The sequence below is a fragment of the Panthera tigris genome, chromosome A1, assembly GCF_018350195.1.
Source record: "Panthera tigris isolate Pti1 chromosome A1, P.tigris_Pti1_mat1.1, whole genome shotgun sequence".
Taxonomy (NCBI): Eukaryota; Metazoa; Chordata; class Mammalia; order Carnivora; family Felidae; genus Panthera; species Panthera tigris.
This window is the reverse complement of record NC_056660.1, coordinates 226964256-226980236: the sequence shown is the minus strand read 5'-3', so window position 1 is coordinate 226980236 and position 15981 is coordinate 226964256. Positions and strand designations below refer to the sequence as shown.

General features: G+C 40.3%; 1 protein-coding gene, 1 non-coding gene and 1 pseudogene across 2 annotated transcripts in view; all 3 read right to left on the bottom strand.

Annotated features, from left to right (window-relative positions):
- Positions 1 to 15981, bottom strand: part of DNAH5 (dynein axonemal heavy chain 5) — a 283958-nt gene that overhangs the window by 231977 nt on the left and 36000 nt on the right. The window lies entirely within an intron of this gene.
- The window catches only part of LOC102972228, a 37774-nt pseudogene continuing 22121 nt past the window's right edge, over positions 329 to 15981 (bottom strand).
- Positions 7428 to 7490, bottom strand: LOC122232333. Its single transcript, XR_006209684.1, has one exon. It is a non-coding gene; the product is annotated as a U7 small nuclear RNA (small nuclear RNA).

The window sequence follows — 15981 nt, the reverse complement described above, 5'->3', positions numbered from 1 at the left end:
GAGCTATGGTACTTTTGGTTTTAATTTTAGGTATAAGCCGGATAAAGTCAACTATTATATTACAATAACCTAGTTCAAATACAGCATCATTGTAGTAATAGTTCCAGACCAACGTTATGGACATAGAGAATTATAGTTTTTATGTCACGTAGCTTTGGAATCTTTGCCATTGATTATTTCAGGTCACAAAGTTATAATTTAATAAACCATCATACCAGTGCACTATATAGAAAATGTGTAATTATTTTCACAATACACTGCGACATTATTGAGGTAATTCTCTCTCTTTTTTAAATCTACACCTTTATTTACTTACTTTTCAGTTAGTTTAAATCCTTGGGGGGTACAGCATCACATGGATTCTGTGACCAATGTCTTTAGCAGGAAGGTTGTTTTGGAATTTGACTCGAACCATGACACTGTTTCCATGAGCATGAGTTACTTTTCCCCAGGTTGCTCTGGTTTTATTTGGTTCACCACCAGGAGTCACTGTGTTGTCCTTTGCTTTGTACACATAAGCACATCTCTTACCTAGATAGAATTCAGCTTCATCTTGAGCATAAACATCTTCAATTTTAAGAAGAGCTATGTGCTCCCTCTGGGGAGACCCCACTTAACAGCCAACAAAAATGGCTTTGGACCACAGCCTCCGGACATAATTGTTGTTTTAGGAGTCCTGTTCCCAGCAGGCCTCCACAGGTTCCAAGATGGCGGAAAGAGCTTGAGGTAATTCTCTTAATCTCATTCTTCAGAGGGGCAAACAGAACCAGCACCCGAAATATATAAATGAACCCCCCAAAAAGCTTACTCCCAAACGGTAGCTCATGCCAAAGAAGAATATAATTAATTAATCAAGATTTTTAGTCAATTAGTCAAGATTTTTATCATTGATTTTAACATTAAAGACTCAGCAGTAAGGTATTCAGTGAGAAGTTTAATTCATTCACTTTATTAACCAAGCACAAAATTAAGGTGGATCAGCACCAGGCTCCGTGCTAGGAGAAGGCTATCTACAAATGGAGAGCCCATCATCCCTGTCCTCCAGGGACTCACAATCTAGTGAGGGAAGGGGATAGGTAGACAAATGTCATTTCACTGCAGTGATGTGACAAGGGTGCCAGCAGATGCAGAAGCAAAGTGCTGGGAGGGCTTCTCAGAGGAGGCGCTGCTGGCATTTGGTCTTAAAAAATGAGTGTTTACAGGCAAATACGTCCCAGGGCTTGGCTGGAAGATGTTGACCTTGGAACGGATGCATCGGAATTGTGGGGCTGGGGAAGGGAAGGTGACTGGTGGCAGAGTGCTGAGAAATGCAGAGACAGCATCCCTGCCGTTTTGTGGTGAAACAGCAGGTTGCAAGGCTAGACAGAATCATCTGGGCTGCTGGGGATGCATAACAGATAGTGATCCAGCCCTGAGGAAGCACGGGTTAATGCGGAGAATGGGGTCCTAGAGCAACCACCATTTTCTTCTGACATTAATTGGCAGCGGAAGAGGTTCCAAATCCCTCTCTGCATTTGCATAATAAAAAACTGCTGAGCTGAGCCCTATGCCAGGGAAGCTCATTCTTCAATGTGACTCCAAAGGCACATCCTTGTGTGACCTCATTTCCAGGCCTATAGAACCAGGGATTGATTCCAAAGAGCAGAGAAAACTTGCACCCCAGAATCTGCCTTAATTCTCTCCCATCACCAACACAAGCATCCAGGGCTGAAAGAATGCAAAGTCACCAAAGCACCCTGAATGTGCTTTTTCCCCCTCAGACAAGCATTGTCCCCCCCCCCCAAAAATGCAGGCATGTATGTCTACAGGTAGTTATAGTTCAGGCAGCAACGTGCAGAAAAGCCAAAAGATATGGTCCCCTTCCCTCCCCTTTTTTTTGTATTTGAAATATCAACGCGTAACATTATGAACGACCCCAAATTAGTAAGCAAACATGTTGCTCACAAATTCATCACGATATAACTTTGACATGTTTTTAGGTATTTTGCCACATGGCGTGAATGATGGTAATCCAAGACCCACGTGCAAGTTTACGGACAACAGCCCCTTACCGTCAGAATGCGGGTGACGCTCTGCTTCCAGAGCTGTCTCCTACCGATCCGAAACATCACAGCAGTCTGGTCAGCAAGTGGCAAGAGGTCTTCCTAAATGATCCTGTAACTCCTGGAGGCCTGCCCCTCATCCAACAGGCTTTCAAGTGAACCCTGCTCTGGAGGACCAGAACTTCACCTTCACATGTCCACTCTGCATGCATTACTCACCATATGCACAGGATAAAAATTAAAAGTGCACCTGTACTATTCAAGTTTTCCTTCTAGAGTCTCCCCCCTCGGCCTCTCCTCTGCTCCGAAGCCTGTGTTGTTAGGGCAATACCGTTTACATCCCTTCAGTGCACTGTGTCCCTCACTTGTGTTTATCAACCAATCAAAGCATTTGAACTGCCCGGTTGCGTCACTTCTGATGTTCGTTGAATTCCATACACTGCCCAACAGTACGCTTGGAGTCAACAGAAGTATTTGAGTGATTTCCTTGAACAGTGAGAAACTTTAAACCACATCAAAATAGAAAGCAGAGAAAGCCACTCTGAATGAATTGCTCAAGTCAAGAAATTCAGTATTACTTGGACTGAACAACTTTATGTGCACGATTAACTGCCAGCATTGTGACTAATTGTGACTAATTGTCAGATGGGCTGATTGTGCCCCAAAGGAGCCGTTTCCTCCCATAAAGGGAAGCCTATTTCATATGCAAATGGAAAATGATGTCCATAAATTACTTTTGCTCACCCAGTTGTACATACAAATAAACCAACGTAATTTTTCTATGTGACTAAATATCTTGATCATCCTTACTATAAAGACATGAATGGGAAACCATGGCCAACGTGATTTGAGAGATCCAATTTCTCTAGTCAAGACGAATAGAGAGCAGGACATTTAAGGTAGGTCATTGTTGGGGTGCCTGCGTGGCTCAGTCAGTTAAGCGTCCGACTTTGGCTCAGATCATGATCTCACAGTTTGTGAGTTCAAGCCCCACATCGGGCTCTGTGCTGACAGCTCAGAGCCTGGAGCCTGCTTCAGATTCCGTGTCTCCCTCTCTCTCTGCTCCTCCCCCACTCATGCTCTGTCTCTCTCTCTCTCCTTCAAAAATAAATTAAAAACAAAAACAAAGGTAGGTCATTGTTAAATCCAGGATTTGGTCCTTGGAGTTCAAGTCTCGGGTACTCAAATCCCAAGGATAATCAGGAAATAGGGGACTCATCTTACTAATATTCTACTAACTAACCTTACAAGACTGACTGGAAAACCAAGATGCTAATTTGGTTTGAAACACCAGGTGCTGGGGCACCTGGGTGGCTCAGTCGGTTAAGTGTCCGACATCCAACATCGGCTCAGGGCCTGATCTCACGGTTCATGGGTTCAAGCCCCGAGTCGGGCTCTGTGCTGACAGCTCAGAGCCCGGAGCCTGCTTCCAATTGTGTGTCTCCCTCTCTCTCTGCCCCTTCCCCCCACTCATGAAAAAAAAAAAAAAAGAAAAAGAAAAAAAAGAAACACCTACTGCTGATTTGGATGCTAATTTGGTATCTGAACTTGGAAGTCTGACCTGCTACGAGGGTGTGGCCTCCACATGTGGGGTTAATACAAGAGAGAACACTTAGACCTGAATCTTATTTGGTAAGCAAAGAACTGGAGCATAGAAAGTTAGACTTTGTTTATGGAACATTTTTTAAATCAACCTCTGGGTATCGGTGAGCGGCTGTTTCCTGTTCTAATTGTGAATGAAGAAGGTGTCTAGACTAGAAGTCATTCTCCTCTGTGCGGGGTTGAAAGGTCACCAGCAAATAGCAGTGTTTTCTCATCCTCTTTGTTCAGCCTCTTAGTGTCAGTCCCAAGAACCTTCCGTCAACGCATGACCTCTGGACAGAGGTTACGCTTCATTATATGTGTGCTTATCTTTCATTAGTTACATTCGATGGCGCTTCCCTAATGGTGTGTCAGGCACTATCTTTGTGCCAGCAGCCCATTTACAACACTATCTCTTGGGAAGAGTTACTTTCTGGAAAAATTCCCGCAGATGGCTGATGGTATTCATTTTGTGTTTGGCAGGCATAACCATGGCTCTCTCGAGGCTCCGCGGTTAAACTGCAAAGTCTTCCAACCCCTGTCGCTGAAATCAACCCCCTTTGGGCAAGGCAGAGGCAGGTGTCTTCAGGGATCCCCTCAAACGAAGGAAGCTAACCGAGAATTGTCGTTAGCAGCACAACCAAGGCGAAGCGCAAGCCTGAATCTACATCTGACCATCTGCCCCTCACCGTCGGCCTGAAATAAAACTGATTTCTGGTTGCTGGAGAGGAGTTATCAATCATTACTTGGAGGGAGTCTCAGGAGGGTTTTCATATGAGTAGTTTTCACCAGGCGACAGTGGGCAAGACTCCTCCTACAGGAACAGTTATGCCAGGGACACCCCAGCCCTGTCTGTGTGGACAGCGCACTCTTCCAGCCTACGAGTAACTGGCCATAAACAAATCTTACATCAGACTTAATGAGAAAACAAGGGTGGACAATGGGCCTCATGGAGGGAAAGGACTTCATCCAGAAATCCAAGTACCTTCAGGCAAGGTTTGAAGTTCTACTTCCATTCATTCACTCATTCACTCATTCACTCATTCATTCATTCATTCATTCATTCAACAAATGTCTGTGAGTGTCTTTTTATGGGGCCAGGCAACTGTGCTACATACGAAGCATACAGCAGCTAATTAAAAAACACACTTAATCAAACAGTAAAAACTGAACCGTGATATGCGTAATTATTTTATGGAACACTCAAAGAGAAAGATAAAATGCTGCCAAGTAAACCTGAACACCACCTCAATGTTAGGATGCATTCTGGATCCACAGATGTTAAAATGTGAAAACTGTATATCTCAGGATCGGTGACAAGCCGTCATTCCTGGCTTCGTTGGGGGAAGATATTAAATAAACCACACAGTAATAAATACATAATTATAAATAGGATACCATTACAAATTGTGAAACGTGCCCTTAAGAAAGAAAATAAGGTGCAAGCTTCACCTGGATCTGTATTCTGAATAATTACCATGTCAGGCTTACATTGCTGAACTCTCCATCCCTGAATTATAGAGACTCACCTACCTTGGGCCTTGCAGCCCTATGTGTGCAACCTATGCCACGTGGCAGTATAGAAAAGTACAACCACTGAGGTCAGACAGACCTGGACTTAAATCCCAGCTCTGTTCTCTTGTAGCAAGAGGACATCAGAGGGAGCTTTTGTTTCCTAAATTGTACACTAGAAATAAATCCACCTGCCTAAGAAACAGGTGATGATTTAAATGTATGTAAAACTCCTGGATCCTCATAGGCACGTAAGAAATGAAAAACGTGACTGTATTTTTTCTTTGCAAAAATGTTATCACTACAGTTAGTGGCAACAGCAAGGTAGGGGGCAAATTCTCAAGGGATTTAGCCGACCCCCACAAACTCCAGCCTAGAGCTATTTGGAAATTTTGGTCTTGATTTCTATGTCCCAAAAAGTATTGGATCCAAGTTTTATCAGTTACCATCTACACATTTATCATAGATTTCCGTCTCTAAGAAACGCGTTCCTGAGGCCAGCAGGATCAAATGCATTTATCAGTTTAATGACCTCCTAAACATTGATACAGTGGGCAGCATATAAAAATGGCAAACAAGTTCAGTGGGATGAGAAAGTACCATATTTCATCAACTGTGAGTTGCATCTTTTTTGAGCTTTTTATTGTATTGAAATTAGGTGTATCTGATAGGCACCCTTATGACTGCTGTTGCTCGGCAACCATCGTGACATGGTTGTCATTATCAGAGTTTATGCAGACTCAGTAGTCACTCCAGGTGGCATGACAAGGCCATAGCTGCACCCGATGTTAGTTAACAAACCACTGAAGACGCATTTGAAGAAGAAAGATGCGTCCTGGTTGTTTTCTGAAAATCTTCCACTGACACCTTCTGGGAAGATCAGGAAAACACCAGCGTCACAACTTACAGAATGAATGGCAGTGGATGGAAAGAATCCCAGAAGGGTCACACCCTGACATGAAGAAGCTTTAGAAATTTCTTAGCCAATTCATTGCACTTACATTTGTATGGATACACCAGGGTGACAGGTGATTTTTTTAATCTATGGTCAAGGAAGTCTCAACAAACTTTTTTCAATTAAATTAAAATTCTGGAAAAGCAATGTATCCGATCATGGTGCCTCAATGCATCGTGATCCCATGCTTCGTGGGTTCAAGCCCCGTGTCGGGCTCTGTGCTGACAGCCCAGAGCCTGGAGCCTGCTTCGGATTCTGTGTCTCCCTCTCTCTATGCCCCTCCCATGCTTGCACTCTGTCTCCCTCTCCCAAAAATAAATAGATATTTTTTAAAAATTTTTTTAAAAAGGTAACAAACGAGCTAAATAAAAAGAGGCAAATCCTCTTCTCCCAGCCTCCATTTTGCTACCCCTAAGCTATTTTTTTTTTTTAGAAATCCTGGTTGACGAAGGAATGGGAAAAAAAACACAGATGGAATTTGACCGTCCGTGATGGAGGAAAGAAAACCCAGGGGTCAAAGATAGGTTCCATTTTGTCAAGCTTGGGTAAAGTGAAGAACCATAATAATTCAAACAGGAACAGGGGGATCTGGAGAAAGAGTATATTTTGGAGACTAGGTGACTGAAGAAATGTAAGCAAAGCTTTCATTCTTTACTTTTCCTATGGGTCTTTTCATCTTGAAAACATGACATCTGTGCCTGCAAGGCCAAAACAGTACTTGTATTCTTGATTCCATCATCATTTAAAAAATCATAACAGAAGAACAAACTCATAATAAAAAGGAACTAAAAATATATTCATTCAACAATCATTTGAGCTGCCTCCCCTCAAAAAGCAGTTATCTTAAAAGCTCCAGGTGAAGTGATATGGGTTGTTGCTTTTGCCCCCATTTCCACGGGTTGAAATTGTGCAGCAAAAGCTGAAAAAAGATGCATGCATTTTCTGAAAGTCTCCTCTGCCTGAGTTCAAAGAAGAGGAAGGGGGAAAGGCAGGAAAAATCCCAGAGGAGGATACAGAAAGCTGATGCATTTCGAGGAGAGCATACACTAAACGGAACATCCACGTTCTGCAGGCGGAGGCCAGAGAAGGAGGGAGGCTCTGTGCTAAATGCGCCTTCCAGATGTTGTTCCTTATAGTGCCTCTCAAGTACAAGTGTAAGACCTGGGAACTTTTGGCACCAGGAGAGGGGCATGCCAAAGGAAAGAGAATCTCAGGAACATTCTTCCACCTTTTCTCGTCTTTTCCTTGATGACACTTCCACTTATGTCCAGAGAAGTAATGTTGCCCTGGCTCTGGGGAGCCACACTTCTTTTTTTTTTTTTTTTTTTTTGGGGGGGGGGGGTCCTTCAGGTAAGGACCGGAAAGCCTACTAGACAAATCCTAAAAGAGCTATAACACTAGAGAAGCCATACTTCTGATCCTGACGCCCACGTACTGGTTGGTTGGACGACACTGATAAACCACCAGCCGCGCTGGTCACCTCTTCCCTCGTGAACAACACGAGGTAGGTGGCCAGATGATCTTGCAGGCATCACCCGGCTCTAAACAAAATGCGTGGCCTAAGTGAGTGATCTCTGCTGCTTGGACCCTAAATATACATCATGCTTAAAGTTACAGAAATGTTATCTTAGTAGGAATTCGACACACACAATCTTATAACATAGCATACAAAACACTGGAAAAATTTTGATATCATTGGCATCATCTGAAATGATGCTGATCACTATAACATTGCAGTGCTAGGACACCTTTAATAATACTGTTTTCCCCATAGGCATTTTTTTTTCCATTCTAGATGCTGATGGCTTGAACAAATGATGCTCCCTGGACCATGATACCTGCTCCTTGTGTATAATGCTGCAGTGTTTTACAAGATTCTTCTCCCAAGCATAACCCAAAGCTCAGGAACTCTGAATAGAAATGTAGAATTCAAGTTTTAAATGCATTTCATAGAGTTCCTTCTAGTATGTCCTCCTAGCATTTGGCTTTGGGGTCAGCTGCTTATTAGCATGGTTATATTTTCACATTGAGCCTTCCCAGACCATATTGTCTCACTTAGTTACCCCAGTCACTCCTTGTTTAGGACCAAAATTTCAGCACCATATCACATACAACGGAGAAAAATAATGCTTCTTTAATCAGAGCCCGTTTACAGTGATAATCACAGCTTGGGGATGATCCTATGCCTTAATTACTTGTTCTTTCAGAAATGCAAGGTCCGAGAACATAGAAGGCCAGTATCAATTAGAAGCCGGAAGAGAACCCTTACTAATGTGATAATTTTTGCTTTGTGAAAGCAGTAAATGCAAATATTTACTTTTATGTTACCTTTGAGTTGCTGTTGTTCTGCATGGGCATCCTAGGCACCAGGGCATGATCATTTTTCCAAATATAAAACAACAAAAACTCCAGCTTATAGTCCTTCTTTTGTTTTGGTTCTGATTTAGTTTACCAGGTATTTATTTAGGAGAAAACTATTTCGTTACATCAGTCACTACCCATACCAAGACCCGGTCTCTGGGATTGAAGATGTTTGGGAACAACAGATAATATGGAGATACCCCTCAGCTCACATCCACCTGTTCCTGCTGACTCCCACCAACAGACACGCACAATTCTGCAGGAACCCATGACTCCAGCTGCAGAAATGAGGGTCAGGTGCCCAGGTCTCACTGGGCGATCATTTTGAAGGCATCTGTTATTATCATAGTTGTGCTTATTTTTGTTGAACGAAGGAAAAAGGTAGAGAGTTAGGTTCACCAGCAAACATAAGAAACCTCACTTAATATTGCATTTACTTCCTCTTTGCTTTTCTCTTGTGCCAAAATATTGTAACGTGGTAACCTCAAAATCTTGCTCCCTTCCTGTGGAGAAATATTTAAAGAGAAAAGCAAAACAAATGCCATTCAGTGTAAAATTGAGTCCTGTTATTAGAAATTATTAGTTGATTCACTCAAGAGGCATCTTCTGAAGGTGATGAAAAATAATTCCAGCCCAGGGTCTCGAACATCCTCCTATTGGAAGCATATTAATTAGCTGCCATGGTATAGGAACTTCCCAACTTAAGATAGCTCAACTTTGGAAACCCCTGCTTGCTATGATTTTTATCATAAACATAAACCCATGAACATAATCGAGACATATTTATAAATATGCTAACCAATGGTTAACACTCACAACCATGCCAAGGAGTCTGTCAGTAAAATGAGATGCGCTCACTTGTAAAACAGAAAAACTTTTGACTCCAAGAATATGATCAGATACAGAAAATCCATGCATCTGAAACCAAGCAGTAATTTCTGGAAAGACTGTCTTGCCCCTCTTTGAAATGCTTAAGGATAAACTTGAGGAGACAGCAACTGAAGATTTTCCAGCCAGAGCCAGGAATGATTTGGTCACCTCAGAAAGAGAGTTATTGGCAGATCAGAGTTGAAGGGAAAGTTCAGACACTTTGCTTTTGGTGACCCTGAACCGCCATTACAAACTCCCAGACACCAGGCATGGATCTGTCCTGTCACAGCTATATTTCTTCAATGAATGAAGACAGTCCCATTTATAAACTCATCCACGAGCTTATTAGGTCTTTAGACCCCAAACTACCCACAGTTACAAATGAGTTACTCTGCTACCAACAGAGCAAAACGTATATCACCAAGGAAAACAGAAATAACCCAATGTATTTACCTGTTGCTGTTTTCTATATTTCACCTTTCTTAAAGACCGTAATACAATTTGTAATAAATGTCATTACTACCTATACATTTCACAAGGCAAATTTCAAACACTGGTGTTTCTTTCCACAGCAAAAATGCTAAAATATGATTTCAGAGAGCAAATGCAAGGTCTATTATCACATACGTAAAGAATAAATTTGTTTTTACTGTTAACAAAACTAAATTATATAAACACTATGCAGACCAAATGTGCTTTCGAAGCTTAAGAATGAGTTCCAATGCTTACTTCTTACCAAAACCAGCACAGCAACTTTCCTGACAGCAGAGATAAAAGGACCCAATTAATATTAACATATACACACATTTCCTATCATAAGCACATTTAACAATGCTTTATAATGCAACATCTAGTTCCTGCTTCCCAAAGAACTGCCAGCTTCCTGGTTTTCTATTACTAATTCTTCCACTGAAAACAGTCAACACTGGGCCTTGTATTCAAAGGTAACCCCCCAGGTAGTTTCAAATATCCAAATGAAATGGTACAGTTAATTACATAAATCAACTTTCATTGAGTGAAGTGAATTCAATTATCACGGGGCTATAAATATACCAGGTGCAAAAAACATAGAGGCCAGAATAAGGCAAGGTTTTTGAAAATGAAGCCCATTCATGGTGATTTAGTCTTTGACATGAAATTAATCTGAACGATTACTTTATTTCAATTGTTTTAACTTTCAAATATTACATCATCAAAAATGCAGAAGGTTCCTGTTCCAATAGGAAGCAAAGGTAACAAAGAAAGACCCTAAGGACCAAACCTGGTGGTATAACTCCTTTCCCATGTGGTAAGGAAATTAATTCTGTATATTAGATGTGATTCAAGAAGAAGTGTTACATATTTTAAGAAACTGTTTTTAGTATGGCTCATTAATCCCACCAAAGTCAACCACCACTATATTTATTGAGCTTCTCTGATATGCCCAGCACAATGTTATTCAAATAAAAGATAGGAAGGGCCTCTTGGGTGCCTCAGTCAGTGACCGACTCTTGATTTCAGTTCAGGTCATGATCTCACAATTTGTGAGATCGAGCCCCACTTCAGGCTCTGTGCTGACTGCTGACGGCATGAAGCCTGCTTGGGATTTTCTCTCTCCCCTCCCCCCCTCTCTCTCTCTCTCTCCGCTCCTCCCTGGTTCGTGCTCTCTCTCTCTTTCAAAAATAAATAAATAAACTTAAAAAAAAAAAAAAAGAAAGAAAGGTAGGAGCAATAGTACACCAAAAACTAAAGGGAAAAATCAAAAAGCTAAATAAAGTCTGTACTATTTATTTTCCTTTCATAACTGAAGAAAATAAGGGGAAATATGTTCCTGAGGTAAGTGTCCTGAAAGTGAGTTAGAGCAGGGCAGGAAAAAATACTTCCTTTCTGCTTTTTCACTTCCTTCTTTCCCCTTTCCCAAAGCAAAGGGTGAACATTTGAATCTGCTCCAATGGAAAATTCTAGAAGAGCAGTGTCTCCCTGTTCCCCATGACCCCCTCCCCCAGCACTGTATTGCTGCCACTTCCCGAGCGAGCGAGGGGGGTGGCCACTCCATCTTCTAAGCCTAGGTCTCCCTTGCTCTCTGGAAACCTCCCCATGAGCTTGTCTCCCTCCTTCCTTATAGGAAAGCCTAAAGGGAAAGTATCTCCCAACCAAATCTCGCACATTCTCCTTCACATCATGGCCAGTTCCCTTGCCATTCAGAAGATCATTTTGAAACCAATTAGGACGGAACCATCAACCCTAAGGCTAAGGCAGACTGAGGGAGCAGACTGCGTGGTGAGATTCCCTGCCAAACAATGGAAGAAAGAAAACACGAGGTGCCCAATTGCTTATTACATAATAATAACAAAATGGGGGGAAACAAAAGTTGAAGGTGTTAATTCATTGAGTGATATAGAGCAGTAGGAGAAAATCTACTGCTTTTCTAATCCAGGAAATGCACAAAGCTGAAAACCACAGTCTCCGAAGAGAAAATCTTAAGGCAATTACCACTAAGAGAACGATAGTTGAAGGCAATTTTTCTCCAAACTGTTATCCCCATTTGGGAATTACATTTCTTTCTCTCTCTCTCTTTTTATAGAAAATTAATGAAATGGAAAACATTTTTAAATTACAAAAGTTTGTTCTGTAGAAAGGTTTCCAAACGGTAAGCATTCGATTTAGAGTTCATTTTTCCCTAATTAGTTCTATCCAACACTTGTACAGATCAAATCTTGTTAACCTCAGTTCAAAACTCTTATTTAAGTATTAAAATTTTATTCTAATATATAGGGAAAAGCGAGACCTACATATATATTCTAATATATAGGGGAAGATGGTTCCTTGTCAATAGTGTGCGACAATGAAGAAACAGCCTCAGGCCACTTCAAACACCCCCGAGTGCCAGGCCGTCACCCCTCAACCACTCATGCCAATGGGGATACACGTTGGTCTCGAAATGTACCTTCAAAGTCTGTCTGAAACACACTCCCCTCCTTCTGTACAGGCTATAGTTCCACGCATGTGTCAAGCATCTGTTCCTATATCCCTTCCTCAATGGAATTCTTCTGGGGTCTCAGGAGTCCCTTCTCTGAAATTCTATTGCTCATTCCTTGAATCTAATCATTTTCATCCTGAATAATAATTTCATTTTAGAAATATAATTTGTACTAGAATTTTTTTTAAAAAACAACAGCTTTGACTAACATGATTAGCACAGCATCTGACACACAATAGGTGCTCATTAAATATAGATCAAGAGATCATTTTTAAATCACTTCTACTCTCATAACCAAAGTGACATTTATTTTTAAGTAATACCTCTATTTTTTAATCTTCTTGGAGGTATCCTTTTCCATGCCATTGTTGCTATTGTTGTTGTTTTTATTTTTTAATTTGTTGATATAGATAGTGATAGGGGTGTCTGGGGTGTGCAGTACAAGGAATCGTTGATGGGTGTAAAAGCCAAATTCCGACCCCTCCTATCAGTGTCACTTTGGTCTCCTCCATTAGTTGAATGGAGGACATACGCGTGCTTGTTCTGTATTTCCATTTTCCTCTATTAGCCTAGACTGAAGCATGAGGTTGACACGTTGATCAACTTTCACATTTTTTTCTTGCGTTGAAATATACAAGCCAGAGCTCTTTTTCATTATCATTTTACTGAGTGATTATCAAATGGGATAGAATTGCAAACCGGAATTCTGTGAACTGAATTCTTCATTTGAGTGAATTTCAGTATAGCAAGCATCAGCTTACCATTGTTCTGAGCGATCAGCTAAGGTTTCCAAACATTTCCTTATGGGGGACCGTTGTTGCGATATTATTTGCAGTGTGGAATGTCAAAATGGTAGAACTCTACTATTAATAATGAATCTACAGACTCAGGGAGGGGCACTGTGTCTGCAATCAACAGGCTTAGGTTTATCTGGCTTTTTTTCTTTTCTTTTTAAAAAGAAATCTTCAGAATTCCAGTTACAAGATTTAGAGCATTTCAATCTTATGCCCTATAAAATCTTATGTGCGGAGGTTAATAAAATGAGATTAATCCAGAGATACTACATGTTGCGTTCTTTTCTTTTTTCCTTTCAAGCACAGTATGTTAAATGATGCCCAGTCTACACTATGGAAGAGGGATTCTGGAAACAACTTAGTAATAATGGAGGTTAGCTGCCATCCAGTGGCTGGAAATATAACTCACTTCCCAGAAGAGCTAAGGAAATGAAAAGTGGACCCACATCTCATGAGTACAAGGGCTACCAAGAATTTACATTTACTGTCTCATATTTACAAAAAAAAAAAAAAAAAAAAAAAAGGAATGATGGGAAAATTGTCGAACCATTTAATGAGAGAGAAGCCTCTTTTGTAATTCTAAGCCATAAGAAAATTTACTCATTTCCCTTCCAAAAATCCCCAGTTTAGAAACTTTGCCTACCTATATCATATGAGTGAAACTAATGAAATACTTGTAATTTAATTTTCTTACTTTTATTTATTTATTTTTGAGAGAGAGAGAGTGTGTGTGCGCACGTGCACATGCACACAGGAGCAGGGGAGGGGCAGAGAGAGGAGGGGAGGGACAGAGAGGGAGAGACAGAGAGAGAGAGACAGAGAGAGAGAATCCCCAGCAGGCTCCACACTGTCAGTGCAGAGCCCAAGGCAGGGCTTGAATTCACGAACCAGGAGATCATGACCCGAGCCAAAATTTATAGAGTCGGACACTTAAGAGACTGTGCCACCCAGGTGCCCCAATAGTGAAATAATTATAAATGATAAAACAGATCTGACCGCATGAAAGATGATACATTGGAGAGGCAAAAAAATACATATGTATGTACGTGTGTGTGCGTATATATATACATATATATATATATATGTACATATGTTACATCAATCTCTAAAGAATAAAAACGTGAAATATATCCATATAGTGATCCCCATGTTGACAGTTACATAGTGAATTCACTTTGAACGATTTTTATCATTTCCTGTTGTGTAAAACGCAGTATCTTTCCCTCGCTTAAACTCCTTAACCTATTCTAATATGAACAATTCTAATATGAACATTTTTAAATAGTTTTTGTTTGTTTTATTATAAAAATAATGAACGTTTACTATGGAAAATGTGAGTAAAAGCTAAAAGTCACCAAAATCTGAGCACTATTAACATAGATTCTGCCGGCATGCTTTCTGTCAGAAATGCCCTGGCTCTTCCATCTCCCACTTTGCTAAAAAAAAAATTAAAAACCATATATGTATATATACATATGTATCCACACATACATATGTATATATACCTATTTTTAATTTATAAGATATTAAAAAACTTTCTCATATCACTCAATATTCTTCCAAATATGATTTAAGGACTACATACCATATTGACTAGATAGACTCTAATTTATTTAGCCTGTACGTTTTTTCTTAACTTTTAGATTGGTTCCAATTTTGCGCATTATAAGCACTATAAAGAATACCTTCGGGGAAAAAAAAGACTTATCTTTGTATACAAATCCTTGTATAGATCTCTGCTTATTATTTCAACAAATTGTTAGAAAAAATATTCCCTAAAATTATGCCTTTGGTTCCCATGAGAAATGTACATATTTCATCTTTGCCTACATGATAGATGGGAAACGGTAGCCAGCTGTAACCCCATTGCTAGTATAACTTGCATGTCTTTAACCATAAGGGGCTGAACATTTTTAAAATATTTATTAGATATTTTGGTAGGGGGAGGTGGGGGGGGGGGTGTGGGTGTGTGTGAATTGCCAATTCTTGTCCCTTCCTATTTGTTCTCCTGGTGATATTCTTTCTGTTGATTTGTAATTGCACTTTTTAAGACTGGATAAAGATACAGTACACACACAGAAAATGAATAGCTGCTTCGACATTACTGTCATACAAAGTCGCATTAAAGACAAAAGCCTTAAAGATTTAGACCAAGATAGACGCTTCGTTTTTATAAAAGGTATAATCCACTTTCAGTATATGGTAGCTATGTTCTAAAAAAAAAAAAAAAAAAAAAAAAAAAAAACAGTATTAACATAAAATAAGCAAAGCACAACCTCTTAAAAATATAGGCAAAATTAACGGAAAAACAATAATAAAAGGATGTTGTAAACAATGTGTTAATAGAAATATATTAACTCTTATACAATGGAATACTACTTGGCAATGAGAAAGAATGAAATGCTGTCATTTGCAACAACGTGGATGGAACTGGAGGGTATTCTGCTAAGTGAAATAAGTCAGTCAGAGAAAGACAGATATCATGTTTTCACTCATATGTGGAATTTGAGAAACGTAACAGAAGACCATGGGGGAAGGAAAGGGGAAAAAATTGTTTCAAACAGAGAGGGAGGCAAACCATAAGAGACTCTTAAATGCAGAGAACAAACTGAGGGTTGATGGGGTGGCGAGCAAGGGGGGAAATGGGTGACGGGCATTGAGGAGGGCACTTGTTGGGACGAGCACTGGGTGTATGTAAGCGATGAACCACGGGAATCTCCCTCTGAAGCCAACAGCACACTGTATACACTGTATATTAGCCAACTTGAAAATAAATATATTTTTTAAAAAGACAGAAAGGTAATCATCAAGAAAGATAGTGACCCTGCCTTCCAGTCTCTAAGATTATAACTTCAGTTAGCAAACAGTAAGCTTAATCACATTGACTATCCTCTTTAACAATTTTCA